Source organism: Gobio gobio, assembly GCF_949357685.1.
Source record: "Gobio gobio genome assembly, chromosome: 21".
Taxonomy (NCBI): domain Eukaryota; kingdom Metazoa; phylum Chordata; class Actinopteri; order Cypriniformes; family Gobionidae; genus Gobio; species Gobio gobio.
The window spans coordinates 43,497,949-43,514,989 of record NC_137117.1 but is presented as its reverse complement, the minus strand read 5'-3'; positions in this window follow the sequence as shown (position 1 = coordinate 43,514,989).

Below are 17,041 nucleotides of genomic sequence, written 5' to 3'. Positions count from 1 at the left end.
ATATAAAAAGAAAAAAAAATTAAACCTTTTGTAGACCTTTTAGCTACTTATTGGAACCAGAAGGAAAGTCAATGAGTGACTTTTTGACCTTTGGGACAAAAGTATGTTCAGTAGGTCAAATATGGACTTTGTACAGCCGTAAAATGTAAAAAAAAAAAAAAAAAAAAATTAAACCTTTTTTAGACCTGTAAGCTACTTATTTGAACCAGAAGGAAAGTCAATGAGTGACTTTTTGACCTTTGGGACAAAAATTTGCTCAGTAGGTCAAATATGGACTTCTTGTACAGCCATAACATGTAAAAAGAAAAAAAGAAAAATTAAAACCTTTTGTAGACCTTTTAGCTACTTATTTGAACCAGAAGGAAAGTCAATGAGTGACTTTTTGACCTTTGGGACAAAAAATTTGTTCAGTAGGTCAAAAATGGACTTCTTGTACAGCCATAACATGTAAAAAGAAAAAAAGAAAAATTAAAACCTTTTGTAGACCTTTTAGCTACTTATTGGGACCAGAAGGAAAGTCAATGAGTGACTTTTTGACCTTTGGGACAAAAATTTGTTCAGTAGGTCAAATATGGACTTCTTGTACAGCCATAATATGTAAAAAAAAAATAAAAATAATTAAACCTTTTTTAGACCTGTAAGCTATAGACCTTAGACCTGTAAGCTCCATATTTGACCTACTGAACATACTTTTGTCCCAAAGGTCAAAAAGTCACTCATTGACTTTCCTTCTGGTTCCAATTAGTAGCTAAGAGGTCTACAAAAGGTTTAATATATATATATATAGCTTACAGTGACTTTTTGACCTTTGGGACAAAAATTTGTTCAGTAGGTCAAATATGGACTTCTTGTACAGCCATAATATGTAAAAAAAAAAAAAAAAAAAAAAACTTAAACCTTTTTTAGACCTGTAAGCTACTTATTGGAACCAGAAGGGAAGTCAATGAGTGACTTTTTGACCTTTGGGACAAAAAATTGTTCAGTAGGTCAAATATGGACTTTGTACAGCCATAATATGTAAAAAAAAAAAAAAAAAAAAAAAAAAAATTAAACTTTTTTAGATCTGTAAGCTTCTTATTGGAACCAGAAGGAAAGTCAATGAGTGACTTTTTGACCTTTGGGACAAAAATTTGTTCAGTAGGTCAAAAATGGACTTCTTGTACAGCCATAACATATAAAAAGAAAAAAAAATTAAACCTTTTGTAGACCTTTTAGCTACTTATTGGAACCAGAAGGAAAGTCAATGAGTGACTTTTTGACCTTTGGGACAAAAGTATGTTCAGTAGGTCAAATATGGACTTTGTACAGCCGTAAAATGTAAAAAAAAAAAAAAAAAAAAATTAAACCTTTTTTAGACCTGTAAGCTACTTATTTGAACCAGAAGGAAAGTCAATGAGTGACTTTTTGACCTTTGGGACAAAAATTTGCTCAGTAGGTCAAATATGGACTTCTTGTACAGCCATAACATGTAAAAAGAAAAAAAGAAAAATTAAAACCTTTTGTAGACCTTTTAGCTACTTATTTGAACCAGAAGGAAAGTCAATGAGTGACTTTTTGACCTTTGGGACAAAAAATTTGTTCAGTAGGTCAAAAATGGACTTCTTGTACAGCCATAACATGTAAAAAGAAAAAAAGAAAAATTAAAACCTTTTGTAGACCTTTTAGCTACTTATTGGGACCAGAAGGAAAGTCAATGAGTGACTTTTTGACCTTTGGGACAAAAATTTGTTCAGTAGGTCAAATATGGACTTCTTGTACAGCCATAATATGTAAAAAAAAAAAAAAAAAAAAAAAATTAAAACCTTTTGTAGACCTTTTAGCTACTTATTGGAACCAGAAGGAAAGTCAATGAGTGACTTTTTGACCTTTGGGACAAAAAATTGTTCAGTAGGTCAAATATGGACTTTGTACAGCCATAATATGTAAAAAATAATAATAATAATTAAAAACAATTTATTTTTAAACCTTTTGTAGACCTTTTAGCTACTTATTGGAACCAGAAGGAAAGTCAATGAGTGACTTTTTGACCTTTGGGACAAAAATTTGTTCAGTGGGTCAAAAATGGACTTCTTGTACAGCCATAACATGTAAAAAGAAAAAAAATTAAAACCTTTTGTAGACCTTTTAGCTACTTATTGGAACCAGAAGGAAAGTCAATGAGTGACTTTTTGACCTTTGGGACAAAAGTATGTTCAGTAGGTCAAATATGGACTTTGTACAGCCGTAAAATGTAAAAAAAAAAAAAAAAAAAAAATTAAACCTCTTTTAGACCTGTAAGCTACTTATTGGAACCAGAAGGAAAGTCCATGAGTGACTTTTTGACCTTTGGGACAAAAATTTGTTCAGTAGGTCAAATATGGACTTCTTGTACAGCCATAATATGTAAAAAAAAACAAAAACAAAAAAAATTTAACCTTTTGTAGACCTGTAAGCTACTTACTGGAAACAGAAGGGAAGTCAATGAGTGACTTTTTGACCTTTGGGACAAAAATTTGTTCAGTAGGTCAAATATCGACTTCTTGTACAGCCATTATATGTAAAAAAAAAAAAAAAAAAAAACTTAAACCTTTTTTAGACCTGTAAGCTACTTATTGGAATCAGAAGGGAAATCAGTGAGTGACTTTTTGACCTTTGGAACAAAATTTTTTTCAGTAGGTCAAATGTGGACTTCTTGTACAGCCATAATATGTATTAAATTTTTTTTTTTATAAAAATTAAAAAATGTAAACCTTTTTTAGACCTGTAAGCTACAAATTGGAATCAGAAGGGAAGTCAATTAACTGGAACCAGAAGGGAAGTCAATGAGTGTCTTTTTGACCTTTGGGACAAAAATTTGTTCAGTAGGTCAAATATGGACTTCTTGTACAGCCATAATATTTAAAAAAAAAAAAAAAAAAAAAAAAAAAAAAACCCTTGTTTAGAACTTTAAGCTACCTACTGGAAACAGAGGGGAAGTCAATGAGTGACTTTTTGACCTTTGGGACAAAAAATTGTTCAGTAGGTCAAATATGGACTTTGTACAGCCATAATATGTAAAAAAAAAATAATAATAATAATTTAAAAAAAAAATGTAAACCTTTTTTAGACCTTTTAGCTACTTATTGGAACCAGAAGGAAAGTCAATGAGTTACTTTTTGACCTTTGGGACAAAAATTTGTTCAGTAGGTCAAATATGGACTTCTTGTACAGCCATAATATGTATTTAAAAAAAAATTAAACCTTTTGTAGACCTTTTAGCTACTTATTGGAACCAGAAGGAAAGTCAATGTGTGACTTTTTGACCTTTGGGACAAAAACATTTTCAGTAGGTCAAATATGGACTTTGTACAGCCATAATATGTAAAAAAAAAAAAAAAAAAAAAAAAAAAAAAAAAACCTTGTTAAGACCTGTAAGCTACTTACTGGAAACAGAAGGGAAGTCAATGAGTGACTTTTTTGACCTTTGGGACAAAAAATTGTTCAGTAGGTCAAATATGGACTTTGTACAGCCATAATATGTAAAAAATAATAATAATAAATAAAAACAATTTTTTTTTTAAACCTTTTGTAGACCTTTTAGCTACTTATTGGAACCAGAAGGAAAGTCAATGAGTGACTTTTTGACCTTTGGGACAAAAATTTGTTCAGTAGGTCAAATATCGACTTCTTGTACAGCCATTATATGTAAAAAAAAAAACAAAACAAAAAACTTAAACCTTTTTTAGACCTGTAAGCTACTTATTGGAATCAGAAGGGAAATCAGTGAGTGACTTTTTGACCTTTGGGACAACATTTTTTTCAGTAGGTCAAATATGGACTTCTTGTACAGCCATAATATGTATTAAAATTTTTTTTTATAAAAATTAAAAAATGTAAACCTTTTTTAGACCTGTAAGCTACAAATTGGAATCAGAAGGGAAGTCAATTAACTGGAACCAGAAGGGAAGTCAATGAGTGACTTTTTGACCTTTGGGACAAAAATTTGTTCAGTAGGTCAAATATGGACTTCTTGTACAGCCATAATATGTAAAAAAAAAAAAAAAAAAAAAAATTAAAAAAAAAATTTAAACCTTTTTTAGACCTTTTAGTTACTTATTGGAACCAGAAGGAAAGTCAATGAGTTACTTTTTGACCTTTGGGACAAAAATTTGTTCAGTAGGTCAAATATGGACTTCTTGTACAGCCATAATATGTTAAAACAAATAAAAATAAATAAATAAATAAACCTTTTGTAGACCTTTTAGCTACTTATTGGAACCAGAAGGAAAGTCAATATGTGACTTTTTGACCTTTGGCACAAAAATTTGTTCAGTAGGTCAAATATGGACTTTTTGTACAGCCATAATATGTATTTAAAAAAAAAATTTAAACCTTTTGTAGACCTTTTAGCTACTTATTGGAACCAGAAGGAAAGTCAATGTGTGACTTTTTGACCTTTGGGACGAAAAAATTGTTCAGTAGGTCAAATATGGACTTTGTACAGCCATAATATGTAAAAGAAAATAATAATAAATAAAAAAATTTTTTTAAACCTTTTGTAGACCTTTTAGCTACTTATTGGAACCAGAAGGAAAGTCAATGTGTGACTTTTTGACCTTTGGGACAAAAAATTTGTTCAGTAGGTCAAATATGGACTTTGTACAACCATAAAATGTAAAAAAAAACAAAAACAAAAAAAAGTTAACCTTTTGTAGACCTTTTAGCTACTTACTGGAAACAGAAGGGAAGTCAATGAGTGACTTTTTGACCTTTGGGACAAAAATTTGTTCAGTAGGTCAAATATGGACTTTGTACAGCCATAATATGTAAAAGAAAATAATAATAAATAAAAAAAATTTTTTTTTAAACCTTTTGTAGACCTTTTAGCTACTTATTGGAACCAGAAGGAAAGTAAATGTGTTGCTTTTTGACCTTTGGGACAAAAATTTGTTCAGTAGGTCAAATATGGACTTCTTGTACAGCCATAATATGTAAAAAAAAAAAAAAAAAAAAAACACTTAAACCTTCTTTAGACCTGTAAGCTACTTATTGGAATCAGAAGGGAAATCAGTGAGTGACTTTTTGACCTTTGGGACAACATTTTTTTCAGTAGGTCAAATATGGACTTCTTGTACAGCCATAATATGTATAAAAAATTTTTTTTTATAAAAATTAAAAAATGTAAACCTTTTTTACACCTGTAAGCTACAAATTGGAATCAGAAGGGAAGTCAATTAACTGGAACCAGAAGGGAAGTCAATGAGTGACTTTTTGACCTTTGGGACAAAAATTTGTTCAGTAGGTCAAATATGGACTTCTTGTACAGCCATAACATGTAAAAAGAAAAATAAATTAAAACCTTTTGTAGACCTTTTAGCTACTTATTGGAACCAGAAGGAAAGTAAATGAGTTGCTTTTTGACCTTTGGGACAAAAATTTGTTCAGTAGGTCAAATATGGACTTCTTGTACAGCCATAATATGTAAAAAAAAAAAAAAAAAAAAAACACTTAAACCTTCTTTAGACCTGTAAGCTACTTATTGGAATCAGAAGGGAAATCAATGAGTGACTTTTTGACCTTTGGGACAAAAGTATGTTCAGTAGGTCAAATATGGACTTTGTACAGCCGTAAAATGTAAAAAAAAAAAAAAAACAATTAAACCTTTTTTAGACCTTTTAGCTACTTATTGGAACCAGAAGGAAAGTCAATGTGTGACTTTTTGACCTTTGGGACAAAAAATTTGTTCAGTAGGTCAAATATGGACTTCTTGTACAGCCATAATTTGTAAAAAAAAAAAAAAAAAAAAAAAAAAAAAAACTTAAACATTTTTTAGACCTGTAAGCTACTTATTGGAATCAGAAGGGAAATCAATGAGTGACTTTTTGGCCTTTGGGACAAAAACATTTTCAGTAGGTCAAATATGGACTTTGTACAGCCATAATATGTAAAAAATAAATAAATTAAAAAAAAAAAAAAAAACCTTGTTAAGACCTGTAAGCTACTTACTGGAAACAGAAGGGAAGTCAATGAGTGACTTTTTTGACCTTTGGGACAAAAAATTGTTCAGTAGGTCAAATATGGACTTTGTACAGCCATAATATGTAAAAAAAAAAAAAACGTAAACCTTTTGTAGACCTTTTAGCTACTTATTGGAACCAGAAGGAAAGTCAATGAGTGACTTTTTGACCTTTGGGACAAAAATTTGTTCAGTAGGTCAAATATGGACTTCTTGTACAGCCATTGTATGTAAAACAAAAAAACGTAAACCTTTTTTAGACCTGTAAGCTACTTATTGGAATCAGAAGGGAAATCAGTGAGTGACTTTTTGACCTTTGGGACAAACATTTTTTCAGTAGGTCAAATATGGACTTTGTACAGCCATAATATGTAAAAAAAAAAAAAAAAAAAAAAATGTTAACCTTTTGTAGACCTTTTAGCTACTTACTGGAAACAGAAGGGAAGTCAATGAGTGACTTTTTAACCTTTGGGACAAAAAATGGTTCATTAGGTCAAATATGGACTTTGTATAGCCATAATATGTAAAAGAAAATAATAATAAAGAAAAAAATTTTTTTTTTAAAACCTTTTGTAGACCTTTTAGCTACTTATTGGAAAGTCAATGAGGGACTTTTTGACCCTTGGGACAAAAATTTGTTCAGTAGGTCAAATATGGACTTTGTACAGCCGTAAAATGTAAAAAAAAAAAAAAAAAAAAAAACCTTCTTTAGACCTGTAAGCTACTTACTGGAAACAGAAGGGAAGTCAATGAGTGACTTTTTTGACCTTTGGGACAAAAGTATGTTCAGTAGGTCAAATATGGACTTCTGTACAGCCATAATATGTAAAAAAAAAAAAAAAAAAATATATACATATATATATATATATATATACATATATATATATATATATATATATATATATACATATATATATATATATATACATATATATATATATATATATACATATATATATATATATATATACATATATATATATATATATATACATATATATATATATATATATATATATATATATATATATATATATATATACATATATATATATATATATATATATATATATATATATATATATATATATATATATATATATATATATATATATATATATATATATATATATATATATATTAAACCTTTTTTAGACCTGTAAGCTTCTTATTGGAACCAGAAGGAAAGTCAATGAGTGACTTTTTGACCTTTGGGACAAAAATTTGTTCAGTAGGTCAAATATGGACTTCTTGTACAGCCATTATATGTAAAAAAAAAAAAAAAAAAAAAACTTAAACCTTTTTTAGACCTGTAAGCTACTTATTGGAATCAGAAGGGAAATCAGTGAGTGACTTTTTGACCTTTGGGACAAAATTTTTTTCAGTAGGTCAAATATGGACTTCTTGTACAGCCATAATATGTATTAAAAAATTTTTTTTATAAAAAGTAAAAAATTTAAACCTTTTTTACACCTGTAAGCTACAAATTGGAATCAGAAGGGAAGTCAATTAACTGGAACCAGAAGGGAAGTCAATGTGTGACTTTTTGACCTTTGGGACAAAAAATTTGTTCAATAGGTCAAATATGGACTTCTTGTACAGCCATAATTTGTAAAAAAAAAAAAAAAAAAAAAAAAAAAAAAAAAATCAAACATTTTTTAGACCTGTAAGCTACTTATTGGAATCAGAAGGGAAATCAATGAGTGACTTTTTGGCCTTTGGGACAAAAACATTTTCAGTAGGTCAAATATGGACTTCTTGTACAGCCATAATATGTTAAAACAAATAAAAATAAATAAATAAATAAACCTTTTGTAGACCTTTTAGCTACTTATTGGAACCAGAATGAAAGTCAATATGTGACTTTTTGACCTTTGGCACAAACATTTGTTCAGCAGGTCAAATATGGACTTTTTGTACAGCCATAATATGTATTTAAAAAAAAAATTAAACCTTTTGTAGACCTTTTAGCTACTTATTGGAACCAGAAGGAAAGTCAATGTGTGCCTTTTTGACCTTTGGGACGAAAAAATTGTTCAGTAGGTCAAATATGGACTTTGTACAGCCATAATATGTAAAAGAAAATAATAATAAATAAAAAAAATTTTTTTTTAAACCTTTTGTAGACCTTTTAGCTACTTATTGGAACCAGAAGGAAAGTCAATGTGTGACTTTTTGACCTTTGGGACAAAACATTTGTTCAGTAGGTCAAATATGGACTTTGTACAGCCATAATATGTAAAAAAAAAAAAAAAAAAAAAAAATTTTTTTAACCTTTTGTAGACCTTTTAGCTACTTACTGGAAACAGAAGGGAAGTCAATGAGTGACTTTTTGACCTTTGGGACAAAAAATTGTTCAGTAGGTCAAATATGGACTTTGTACAGCCATAATATGTAAAAGAAAATAATAATAAATAAAAAAAATTTTTTTTTAAACCTTTTGTAGACCTTTTAGCTACTTATTGGAACCAGAAGGAAAGTCAATGAGTTGCTTTTTGACCTTTGGGACAAAAATTTGTTCAGTAGGTCAAATATGGACTTCTTGTACAGCTATAACATGTAAAAAGAAAAAAAATTAAAACCTTTTGTAGACCTTTTAGCTACTTATTGGAACCAGAAGGAAAGTCAATGTGTGACTTTTTGACCTTTGGGACAAAAAAATTGTTCAATAGGTCAAATATGGACTTCTTGTACAGCCATAATTTGTAAAGAAAAAAAAAAAAAAAAAAAAACTTAAACCTTTTTTAGACCTGTAAGCTACTTATTGGAATCAGAAGGGACGTCAATGAGTGACTTTTTGACCTTTGGGACAAAAACATTTTCAGTAGGTCAAATATGGACTTCTGTACAGCCATAATATGTATAAATTTTTTTTTTTTAAAAATAAATTTTTTTTTAACCTTTTGTAGACCTTTTAGCTACTAATTGGAACCAGAAGGAAAGTCAATGAGTGACTTTTTGACCTTTGGGACAAAAAATTGTTCAGTAGGTCAAATATGGACTTTGTACAGCCATAATATGTAAAAAAAAAAAAAAAAAAAAAATTAAACCTTTTTTAGACCTGTAAGCTTCTTATTGGAACCAGAAGGAAAGTCAATGAGTGACTTTTTGACCTTTGGGACAAAAGTATGTTCAGTAGGTCAAATATGGACTTTGTACAGCCGTAAAATGTAAAAAAAAAACAAACAAAAAATTAAACCTTTTTTAGACCTGTAAGCTTCTTATTGGAACCAGAAGGAAAGTCAATGAGTGACTTTTTGACCTTTGGGACAAAAATTTGTTCAGTAGGTCAAATATGGACTTCTTGTACAGCCATTATAAGTAAAAAAAAAAAAAACGTAAACCTTTTTTAGACCTGTAAGCTACTTATTGGAATCAGAAGGGAAATCAGTGAGTGACTTTTTGACCTTTGGGACAAACATTTTTTCAGTAGGTCAAATATGGACTTTGTACAGCCGTAATATGTAAAAGAAAATAATAATAAATTAAAAAAAATTTTTTTAAACCTTTTGTAGACCTTTTAGCTACTTATTGGAACCAGAAGGAAAGTCAATGAGTGACTTTTTTGACCTTTGGGACAAAAACTTGTTCAGTATGTCAAAGATTGACTTTGTACAGCCATAATATGTAAAAAAAAATAAAATAAAATAAAATAAAAATAATAATAATAATATATATATATATATATATATATATATATATATATATATATATATATATATATATATATATATATATATAATAATAATATATATATATATATATATATATATATATATATATATATATATATATATATATATATATATATATATATATATATATATATATATATATATATATATTAAACCTTTAGTAGACCTTTTAGCTACTTATTGGAACCAGAAGGAAAGTCAATGAGTGACTTTTTTACCTTTGGGACAAAAGTATGTTCAGTAGGTCAAATATGTAATTCTGTACAGCCATAATATGTAAAAGAAAATAATAATAAATTAAAAAAAAACTTTTTTAAACCTTTTGTAGACCTTTTAGCTACTTATTGGAACCAGAAGGAAAGTCAATTAGTTGCTTTTTGACCTTTGGGACAAAAATTTGTTCAGTAGGTCAAATATGGACTTCTTGTACAGCTATAACATGTAAAAAGAAAAAAAATTAAAACCTTTTGTAGACCTTTTAGCTACTTATTGGAATCAGAAGGGAAATCAGTGAGTGACTTTTTGACCTTTGGGACAAACATTTTTTCAGTAGGTCAAATATGGACTTTGTACAGCCATTATATGTAAAAAAAAAAAAAACAAACAAAAATTTTTTAACCTTTTGTAGACCTTTTAGCTACTTACTGGAAACAGAAGGGAAGTCAATGAGTGACTTTTTGACCTTTGGGACAAAAAATTGTTCAGTAGGTCAAATATGGACTTTGTACAGCCATAATATGTAAAAAAAAAAAAAAAAAAAAAAAAATATATATATATATATATATATATATATATATATATATATATATATATATATATATATATATATATATATATATATATATATATATATATTAAACCTTTTGTAGACCTTTTAACTACTTATTGGAACCAGAAGGAAAGTCAATGAGTGACTTTTTTACCTTTGGGACAAAAGTATGTTCAGTAGGTCAAATATGTAATTCTGTACAGCCATAATATGTAAAAGAAAATAATAATAAATAAATAAAAAAAATTTTAAACCTTTTGTAGACCTTTTAGCTACTTATTGGAACCAGAAGGAAAGTCAATTAGTTGCTTTTTGACCTTTGGGACAAAAATTTGTTCAGTAGGTCAAATATGGACTTCTTGTACAGCTATAACATGTAAAAAGAAAAAAAATTAAAACCTTTTGTAGACCTTTTAGCTACTTATTGGAATCAGAAGGGAAATCAGTGAGTGACTTTTTGACCTTTGGGACAAACATTTTTTCAGTAGGTCAAATATGGACTTTGTACAGCCATTATATGTAAAAAAAAAAAAAAAAAAAATATATATATATACATATATATATATATATATATATATATATATATATATATATATATATATATATATATATATATATATATGTATATATATATATATATATATATATATATGTATATATGTATATATATATATATATATATATTAAACCTTTTGTAGACCTTTTAGCTACTTATTGGAACCAGAAGGAAAGTCAATGAGTGACTTTTTGACCTTTGGGACAAAAGTATGTTCAGTAGGTCAAATATGGACTTCTGTACAGCCATAATATGTAAAAAAAAAAAAAAAAAAAAAAATATATATATATATATTAAACCTTTTGTAGACCTTTTAGCTACTTATTGGAACCAGAAGGAAAGTCAATGAGTGACTTTTTTACCTTTGGGACAAAAGTATGGTTCAGTAGGTCAAATATGGACTTTGTACAGCCGTAAAATGTAAAAAAAAAAAAAAAAAATTAAACCTTTTTTAGACCTGTAAGCTTCTTATTGGAACCAGAAGGAAAGTCAATGAGTGACTTTTTGACCTTTGGGACAAAAATTTGTTCAGTAGGTCAAATATGGACTTCTTGTACAGCCATTATATGTAAAAAAAAAAAAACGTAAACCTTTTTTAGACCTGTAAGCTACTTATTGGAATCAGAAGGGAAATCAGTGAGTGACTTTTTGACCTTTGGGACAAACATTTTTTCAGTAGGTCAAATATGGACTTTGTACAGCCATAATATGTAAAAAAAAAAAAAAAAAAAAACAAATTTAACCTTTTGTAGACCTTTTAGCTACTTATTGGAACCAGAAGGAAAGTCAATGAGTGACTTTTTGACCTTTGGGACCAAAAAATTGTTCAGTAGGTCAAATATGGACTTCTTGTACAGCCATAATTTGTAAAGAAAAAAAAACAAAAAAAAAACTTAAACCTTTTTTTGACCTGTAAGCTACTTATTGGAATCAGAAGGGAAATCAATGAGTGACTTTTTGGCCTTTGGGACAAAAACATTTTCAGTAGGTCAAATATGGACTTCTTGTACAGCCATTATATGTAAAAAAAAAAAAAAAACGTAAACCTTTTTTAGACCTGTAAGCTACTTATTGGAATCAGAAGGGAAATCAGTGAGTGACTTTTTGACCTTTGGGACAAACATTTTTTCAGTAGGTCAAATATGGACTTTGTACAGCCATAATATGTAAAAAAAAAAAAAAAAAAACACAACTTTAACCTTTTGTAGACCTTTTAGCTACTTACTGGAAACAGAAGGGAAGTCAATGAGTGACTTTTTGACCTTTGGGACAAAAACATTTTCAGTAGGTCAAATATGGACTTTGTACAGCCATAATATGTATAAAAAAAAAAAAAAAAAAAAAAAAACATTTTTTAAAACCTTTTGTAGACCTTTTAGCTACTTATTGGAACCAGACGGAAAGTCAATGAGTGACTTTTTGACCTTTGGAGAAAAAAAATTGTTCAGTAGGTCAAATATGGACTTCTGTACAGCCATAATATGTAAAAATAATAATAAAAAAATTATAATAATTTTAAAAACTTTTGTAGACCTTTTAGCTACTATTTAGAACCAGAAGGAAAGTCAATGAGTGACTTTTTGACCTTTGGGACAAAAATTTGTTCAGTAGGTCAAATATGGACTTCTTGTACAGCCATAATATGTATTAAAAATTTTTTTTTATAAAAATTAAAAAATGTAAACCTTTTTTAGACCTGTAAGCTACAAATTGGAATCAGAAGGAAAGTCAATGAGTTACTTTTTGACCTTTGGGACAAAAATTTGTTCAGTAGGTCAAATATGGACTTCTTGTACAGCCATAATATGTTAAAACAAATAAAAATAAATAAATAAATAAATAAACCTTTTGTAGACCTTTTAGCTACTTATTCGAACCAGAAGGAAAATCAATGTGTGACTTTGTGACCTTTGGGACAAAAAATTTGTTCAGTAGGTCAAATATGGACTTCTTGTACAGCCATAATATGTATTAAAAAAAAAACAATTCAATGAGAGACTTTTGACCTTTGGGACAAAAAATTGTTCAGTAGGTCAAATATGGACTTTGTACAGCCATAATGTGTAAAAAAAAAAAAAAAATAAAAATAAAAAAACCTTTTTTTTTTTAAACCTTTTGTAGACCTGTAAGCTACTTATTGGAACCAGAAGGAAAGTCAATGAGTGACTTTTTGACCTTTGGGACAAAAAATTGTTCAGTAGGTCAAATATGGACTTCTTGTACAGCCATGATATGTAAACAAATTTAAATAAAATTAAAACCTTTTTTAGACCTGTAAGCTACTTATTGGAATCAGAAGGGAAATCAACGAGTGACTTTTTTGACCGTTGGACCAAAAAATTTTCATTAGGTAAAATATGAATTTCTGTACAGCCATAACTTGTAAAACAAAATTAAAACTTTAAAAACTTTTTGTGGAACTTTTGGCTAGCAACTGGATTCTGAAGGTAAATCAAAAAGTATATATAGTAAGTTAGTGTTTAAGGACTGTTGGTACAAAAATATGTTTAGTGGGTCAAATATGGTCGTCTGTACAGCCAAAACATGTAAAAAATAAAAACATAAATGTGTTGACCTTTTAGCTACTGGTTGGAATCAGGAGTTATGGCTTCTGTATGGCTTAATGTAAAATAAGGACTCAATGTGTATGTATAGCAACTTAATATTTAAACACTCAAAAATATGTTCAAAATAATTCAGTTGTGCATTAAAAAATAACATTTGTTCTGTTTCAGTGCGTTTCAATGAATTGTTGTGTTATATACGGGATGACATATTTTGCACCATCTAACAATGCTTTGCGTATTAAGGAGATAACACCTCATGTTAACTTTTGCAGTACATACAAGAATAAGCTTGTTCTATTGTGTATTGAAAAGAGAACACACCAAACGTGTTGTTGCCGTGCATTGCATGCAATAACTAACTTATGTATTAAAGAGATAAAAACATATTTGCTTTTGCATTGCATTGCACGAACTAATGCTTCGAAGAGATTAGTGCTTTTGCGTTGCATGAATACAAGGTGTGCATTTAAGAGAATAGTGGTTTTGCATCGCAATGCATAAAAAACGCATTGTGCATTGACGAGATTAGTGCGTTTGCATTGCAATGCATAATACATTGTTGTGCATTGAAGAGACAAGTTATTGTGCAAAACACATTGTGCATTGAATAGATTAGTGCGTTTGCATTGCATAGCATTAAAAAAACTTGTGCATTGACGAGATAAATACTTTTGCATTGCAATGCATACAAGAACTTTTCGTGCATTGAAGAGACAAGTGATTTTATATTGCATTGCATTCAAAAACTCGGTGTGCATTCAAGAGAATAGTTGTTTTGCATTGCAATGCACACAAAAACTCGGTTTGCATTGAAGAGAATAGTGGTTTTGCATCGCAATGCATACAAAACGCTTTGTGCATTAAAGAGAATAGTGGGTTTGCATTGCAATTCATACATAACTCATTGTGCATTGAGATATGTGCTGTTGCATTGCATATAAGAACTTGTTGTGCATTGAAGAGACAAGTGATTTTGTATTGCATTGCATTCAAAAACTCGTGCATTAAAGAGAATAGTGGTTTTGCATTGCAATGCACACAAAACACATTGTGCATTGATGAGATTAGTACTTTTGCATTGCATTGCATATAAGAACTTTTTGTGCATTGAAGAGACAAGTGATTTTGCATTGCATTGCATTCAAGAACTCGTAGTGCATTTAAGAAAATAGTGGTTTTGCATTGCAATGTACACAAAACACATTGTGCATTGAATAGATTAGTGCGTTTGCATTGCATAGCATTAAAAAAAACTTGTGAATTGACGAATTAGTGCTTTTGCATTGCAATGCATACTAAACTCATTGTGCATTGAGAGATGTGCTGTTGCATTGCATATGAGAACTTGTGCATTGAAGAGACAAGTGATTTTGCATTGCATATAAGAACTTTTTGTGTATTGAAGAGACAAGTGATTTTGCATTGCATTGCATATAAGAACTTTTTGCGAATTGAAGAGACAAGTGATTTTGCATTGCATTGCGTTCAAGAACTCGTTGTGCATTGAAGAGAAAAGTGATTTTGTATTGCATTGCATTCAAAAACTCGGTGTGCATTGAAGAGAATAGTGGTTTTGCATTGCAATGCATACAAAAAGCATTGTGCATTGAATAGATTAGTGCTTTTGCATTGCAATGCATACAAAACTCGTTGTGCATTAAAGAGAATAGTGGTTTTGCATTGCAATGCACACAAAACACTGTGCATTGATGACATTAGTACTTTTGCATTGCAATGCATACAAGACTCGGTGTGCATTGAACAGATTAGTGCTTTTGCATTGCTTTGCATTAAATAAAACTTGTGCATTGACGAGATTAGTGCTTTTGCATTGCATTGCATATAAGAACTTTTTGTGCATTGAAGAGACAAGTGATTTTGCATTGCATTGCATTCAAGAACTCGTAGTGCATTTAAGAAAATAGTGGTTTTGCATTGCAATGTACACAAAACACATTGTGCATTGAATAGATTAGTGCGTTTGCATTGCATAGCATTAAAAAAAACTTGTGAATTGACGAATTAGTGCTTTTGCATTGCAATGCATACTAAACTCATTGTGCATTGAGAGATGTGCTGTTGCATTGCATATAAGAACTTGTGCATTGAAGAGACAAGTGATTTTGCATTGCATTGCATATAAGAACTTTTTGCGAACTGAAGAGACAAGTGATTTTGCATTGCATTGCGTTCAAGAACTCGTTGTGCATTGAAGAGAAAAGTGATTTTGTATTGCATTGCATTCAAAAACTCGGTGTGCATTGAAGAGAATAGTGGTTTTGCATTGCAATGCATACAAAAAGCATTGTGCATTGAATAGATTAGTGCTTTTGCATTGCAATGCATACAAAACTCGTTGTGCATTAAAGAGAATAGTGGTTTTGCATTGCAATGCACACAAAACACTGTGCATTGATGACATTAGTACTTTTGCATTGCAATGCATACAAGACTCGGTGTGCATTGAACAGATTAGTGCTTTTGCATTGCTTTGCATTAAATAAAATTTGTGCATTGACAAGATAGTGCTTTTGCATTGCATTGCATATAAGAACTTTTTGTGCATTGAAGAGACAAGTGATTTTGCATTGCATTGCATTCAAGAACTCGTAGTGCATTTAAGAAAATAGTGGTTTTGCATTGCAATGTACACAAAACACATTGTGCATTGAATAGATTAGTGCGTTTGCATTGCATAGCATTAAAAAAAACTTGTGAATTGACGAATTAGTGCTTTTGCATTGCAATGCATACTAAACTCATTGTGCATTGAGAGATGTGCTGTTGCATTGCATATAAGAACTTGTGCATTGAAGAGACAAGTGATTTTGCATTGCATATAAGAACTTTTTGTGCATTGAAGAGACAAGTGATTTTGCATTGCATTGCATATAAGAACTTTTTGCGAATTGAAGAGACAAGTGATTTTGCATTGCATTGCGTTCAAGAACTCGTTGTGCATTGAAGAGAAAAGTGATTTTGTATTGCATTGCATTCAAAAACTCGGTGTGCATTGAAGAGAATAGTGGTTTTGCATTGCAATGCATACAAAAAGCATTGTGCATTGAATAGATTAGTGCTTTTGCATTGCAATGCATACAAAACTCGTTGTGCATTAAAGAGAATAGTGGTTTTGCATTGCAATGCACACAAAACACTGTGCATTGATGACATAAGTACTTTTGCATTGCAATGCATACAAGACTCGGTGTGCATTGAACAGATTAGTGCTTTTGCATTGCTTTGCATTAAAAAAAACTTGTGCATTTACGAGATTAGTGCTTTTGCATTGCATTGCATATAAGAACTTTTTGTGCATTGAAGAGACAAGTGATTTTGCATTGCATTGCATTCAAGAACACGTTGTGCATTTAAGAAAATAGTGGTTTTGCATTGCAATGCACACAAAACACATTGTGCATTGAATAGATTAGTGCGTTTGCATTGCATAGCATTAAAAAAACTTGTGAATTGACGAGC